This window comes from Protopterus annectens, chromosome 1.part2, assembly GCF_019279795.1.
Source record: "Protopterus annectens isolate FY-2018-M chromosome 1.part2, PAN1.0, whole genome shotgun sequence".
NCBI lineage: Eukaryota > Metazoa > Chordata > Ceratodontiformes > Protopteridae > Protopterus > Protopterus annectens.
In genome coordinates, this window is record NC_056727.1 from 465,041,763 (window position 1) to 465,047,251 (window position 5,489).

The window sequence follows — 5,489 nt, forward strand, 5'->3', positions numbered from 1 at the left end:
GGGAACTGCTACGTTGAAGTCTAGTGCTCGTGGCACCGTGAAATTATTCTGATTGCATTCAATATTTCAGTATATAAACATATATACGATTGCATAAAATATATTTTATACAAGAGCACCTTTGCCGAATGGAATTATCCAGTCAACCAAGATAGTATATATAAATGACAATGTTGCATAATAACATCAGACCCAGCTTCAACGGAACTGTTCAGCATCGCTACTGCTACAATTCACATTTGACAGCACAGTTGGATAATGTAGTACAACAATAAATAAATAAATCCCCACAACACCCTAAAGCTGTCAAGCATTCAGATGCTTGTTTTAAAGCTAATCTGTTTCTTGATAACTATCGAACTTGCTATTATCAGGCAGATGCTAACAACTTTTAAGTATAACTTTTTATACCTTAGCTACTTTAGGAATTCTCTGTTTACCGGCAGCTGTCGACGCCATTTTTATCAACAGATCCAAACTATGCTATCAAATAAACTGAAAAACAGTGTTAACTTCTATATACCAAAACAAAAATCGGCCATAAAAATTAAAGTGGAGTAGCAACCTCTAACCTCTAACCTCTGACACACAATGAAAGCAGTTACCCTGGTGACGGCGCAAAGCGTCCACCGCGACGTCCTCAAACTTACATTACATTAAGTATTAGGACATTGTACGATCCTGTGTTTATTCTTACAAGACTTTATACAAGGAAAGGTAAAGTGCAATGTCTTTGCTTTTGTATGTGTGCGTTATTGTATGAATACATTGCGCAAGCTTCATGTTCTGTGACAGCGTTGTGCACAACGAGCTAGTCTTAGACAGTGTTCACATATTTTTATTAACTGTCATTGATTTTTACCTGAGAAATGTGAACTTTCTCCCGTAAAAAGTCTGTTTTTTTGTGATAGAACAGTGAGAATATAGGTCCCTAATGGCAGATAGATTTACACACTGCTTAATCAGTACTGAAAACATACTTATATAAACTGTGTTACATAACCACGCGTTTTATTCTTTTGATCTCTGTAAATTAATAATATTATTTAAAAAGTGTTGCTGATAGGAACCTTTCTCCCTCATATTTTTTTTTTTGCTTTGGCATTTCTTTTACATTTGCGCGGTGACACTTTGTTTTACAGCGCTATGGTCTTATAGTTCTGTTCTGGCCTCCTGGCATTTACTTACTGTGTTTGCATGTTATGTCTATGTCTGCATGTGTTTTGTTTGGGTCCTCCAATTTCCTTCCAGAAGAATACTGGTCGACTAGTATGTATATGTCTTGTTTAGGTCCTCCAGTTTCCATCCTGAAGCATATTGGTTGGCTATCTGTATTAAATATTTTTAAGGTAAATTGCAAGTATATGCACCTCACTGGCCCTCTTCAAGAGGAATCTTGACGAGTGGATGGGAAATAGAAAGTTCACCCCGGGGATCACTCCAGTGGCTCTACTTGATAGATGCACTGGGAACTAACATTGGGTGGCACAATGCCAGGGCACTTATATGGATTAGGCTTGTAAAGGCTCCAGAGCCATTAACCTAGTACACACCTTGTCCTGTGTCTTTTGGCTTTTCCCGGTTAGGGGTCGCCACAGCGGAACTCTGGATCCGCTAATGTTTGGTAGTGGATTTTTACATATCGGGTTACCAGCTCTGACTCACAACCTTCAACGAAGGCACGCCCCATTCACGTATGCCTCCACACAGAAGACGCTCTAGCTGAGAATCAAACGGGACAACGTCTTGCAATGAGGCGACAACGCTACCGCAGCACCACCTATGAACCTATATTTACACTTAGGTTCATAGCTGGGTACTAGGCTATCGGCCCTAGGGCCCATACAAGCCTAGCCAAAAAATGTACCCTGGCTTTCACCACCCAAGAAAATTATTTTCCTGTGCCCCTGTTGAGCAGAGCCACAGAAGTGATCCCCGGGGTGAATTTCCCATTTACCATCCAATCATCAAGATTTTTCTTGAAGAGTGCTAATGAGGAGCTCTGTTTGACATAGATAGGTAGTCTGTTCCAGAGTATGGGAAGTCTCTGGGACAGGAATCTATCCCTCCAGCATGTTCTGTTTATTATGGTGACAAGGTTTAGATCCCTAGAGCGTGTAGCTCGGAGGGATTGGGATTTCTTTAAGTGGAGCATGTCCAACAGCTCTGGGTTTGACATAGCTTTGTATGTTAGGCAGAGATCGCCCCTGAGTAGGCGATATGTGATGGAGTAAAGCTGCAGTTTTTTGAGACAGTCTGCATAGGGCATCTGTTTGAGGCCAGTAATCCTCTTTGTGAGGTATTTCTGTGGTCTTTCCAGTTGTTGTAGATGTCTTGTGAGGTACATACCAAAAGGGCGTTGTACTCTATAATGGGTCTAATGAGTGATGAGTAGAGGGGAACAATGACCTCTTTTTTTCTGGATGAAAATCCTTTTGTGATGAGATGAGCCACGTAGAAGGATTTCCTGACCACTGTGGTGATGTGATTATCAAAGGAGAGACTACTGTCCACCTGTGTCCCAAGGTCTCTTATCACATTTTCGGCATTAAGTAGACTACCAGCTATGTGGTAGTTTATGGGTACAGAGTTTTTACCAAAGGGGATGACAATACACTTTTTGGCATTGAGCTTCAGGCCATGACTTTGACACCAGGTATCTGTCTCAGTGAGGCCCTTTTGTAGTTTGTCCACATCGTTAGGAGTTTCGATTATGGCTCCTAGTTTGCAGTCATCTGCAAACTTTGTTAATAAAGACCTTCTGTGTTGGCCTGCACTTCAGAGAAGTAGATACCAAACAGGAGAGGACCCAGGACTGAACCCTGTGGTACTCCACTTGTCACTGGTCTGATGTCGGATTTGGAATCCGCTACTTTAACAGTGTGGGTTCTGTCCGTGAGCCAGTTGGCAACCCATCTTGTGACATAGGGATTTATACCTGGTTTAGTGAGCTTATCTATAATTCCAGAGTGGGGGATGGTGTCGAAAGCCTTGGCGAGATCTAGATAAGCTGTGTGAACCATTTTACCCTCATCTATGGCTTTGGTGACTGCTTCAAAGAAGTCAATCAGGTTTAGGAGACATGATCTGCCTTTTACAAATCCAAACTGGGTAGGGTCCAGAGTTTGGAGATTACCAATGTCTTTGTTTATGAGTTCCACGATGATACGTTCCATGGCCTTGCAGACCAGGTGCGTCAGGCAAATGGGGCGGTAGTTCCCGGGGTTCATCATGGCTCTCCCTTTGTGGAGTTGGATAACCGTTGCGGTGCGCCATTCAGTGGGTACAAAGCCTGAGGTGAGGCTATGATTGAACATGGTACTTAGGGTGCCAGTTCATTCTGTAGTTCATGTAGAACGCAGCCTGGGATATTGTCAGGTCCCATGGATGCTGTGTTCTTGGCTTTGGAGAGTGTGGTTTTTACCTGTGCAGCTGTGATTATAGGAACTTTGCATTCTTCCGGTATAGAGATGGGCCCTCTAGGGGGTGAGAGGGGGGTAAAGTTAGCACTGAACCTGTCTGCTAGGATGTTGGCAATATCAGTTGGTTCTGTATATTTAGTGCCATTGTGCTGCAACTCAGAGCAGATCTGAGTGTTCCCATTTAGATTCTTGATATAGCTATAGAATGCTTTGTGGTTGTCTTCAGAGTCAGTGGCAATTTTGTTTTCGTAACTAGCTTTGGAGGATTTTATGAGGGATCTCAGCTTCTTACTGAGGTTGACCAGGGAGTTCCTCTAGTCATGGGATTTTACTCTTTTTTGCAACAGTTTCTTTCTTCTGTTGTAGAGTTTGTTTATGGCAGAGGACCACCAGATTGGCTTCCTTTTTTTGGAGGATAACATCTTGGTTCTATTAGGGATAGCATGATCCATGCACTCGTGTAAGTGCTTATAGCCTTTGCAGTCCAGGTCATGGCTGAAAAGGACTGTGAACTAACTCGTTTACATTAACAAATACAAAATAAATCATTTCTTGCTGCAGAAGACTCATTCTAAAATATTTATTCTTGAGGTAAGAAGTAGAGAACTATGATATCAGCAATGTTGGAATATGAAGTGTCTGACCTGCTAACCAACTAAACTCCTGTATCTTATAGTCTGGTTTGCATGCATAATTTTTCAATCTGCCTTTCTCAGTAGTTTTGAAAATTGGGTTATCATGCCAATTACCTGACATTTTGGAATGATGTGCTCATACTTTGGGGTACTTATTCCCATTCTACCAAAACAAGTGTGTGGCAAACTGTATATTCCATTAATTCTGTTTGTAAGAAGACACCTCCCTCACACTTGGGAAGTTTAAGGGGGTACCAGCCCTCCTTGCAAATAGAATAAATGCAAAATACTGTTTGCCCTTTATGGCCACAGTAACATTTAATACAAACTTCTTAAGTTACTGTAATGTTTTCAGTGGGTAGGTGTTTTAAAATTATTCCAACTTGAATGCTTAGTTATGATAGGACATGACAGTATATTGATCACATTTCGTGAAGGAGTATAGGTCACACAGTGTCCATTTATGTGCTCTTCATTTATTTTTTTAGAGTTTGTATACTTTTGTTCACAGACCCAGTCATTTGGGCCTGAATCCATTCAAAACCGCTTATAATATTTAAAAATCATTAAAGCCTATTGATGAGACCAGAATATGCATATTGCCTGTTCTCTCGGGTTGCTTTAAAAATATCTCCTTGTGTTGGTGTAGATTAATAAACTTCCTTGACTTGGAAGGCATATAAAATCCAAAAATCTTAATGTGTTTTTAACATAATGTACAGGAAAAACATTTCTTTATTAGTACTCACTCCTTCAGATTTTTTTCTAATGCTCTCAGATGGGGAACACTATATCTCATGGCTGCATCTACTCTTGCTACATCTTAACTTTGCATTTCACATCACAGTTGATGCATACTGCATTGTAGTCATGCTGTGCACTTAATATTAATGGATTTAAAAAAATGCTAGAAGTAGTAATACTTGACAATAATGTATACAATAAAAAGATTCTTGACATAAACAAAATAGGAAATAATTATAGTGACTCACAAAAAAAGTAATCCGAAGTAAAGTGCAAAACAAATGTAATTTTTATTTAGTTTAATGATAGTATTTCTTATTGTATAAACAGCATCACACTAAGAACTAAGTGTCATTAACAAATCTTCTTAACTTAAGGTCAAGTACTAGTAACTGTGACTATATCAGTGTAATACATTAATATTTATTGAGACTAGGTTTTTGGTACTGTTTAATATACCTAGAATATGTTCAAATGTATTGTTGGGATCTTTTCTATACCTTTTCCTTTATTAGCATTTTATCTAACTATAGTGGTATTTTGCGTCTCATTTATATAATTCCCTTCAAATAGACACATAATTCTAAAGTAAGGAGACCAGTGATGATCATTAGGAAGTATGCATATTATAAGTAGTAAACTGGTAGCATTTTTAAGAATATAAGTATCCGTTCTTACTAAATACCAG

The 5,489-nt window shown here is 39.5% G+C and overlaps 1 protein-coding gene across 1 annotated transcript in view; it reads left to right on the plus strand.

Moving 5' to 3' along the window:
* The first annotated feature begins 618 nt into the window (after nucleotides 1-618).
* Nucleotides 619-5,489, plus strand: part of CFAP61 (cilia and flagella associated protein 61) — a 4,145,169-nt gene continuing 4,140,298 nt past the window's right edge. Inside the window, exon 1 of the mRNA XM_044057082.1 lies at nucleotides 619-717. The gene's annotated coding sequence lies outside the window, so the exon portion shown is untranslated. The remainder of the gene's footprint in view (nucleotides 718-5,489) is intronic.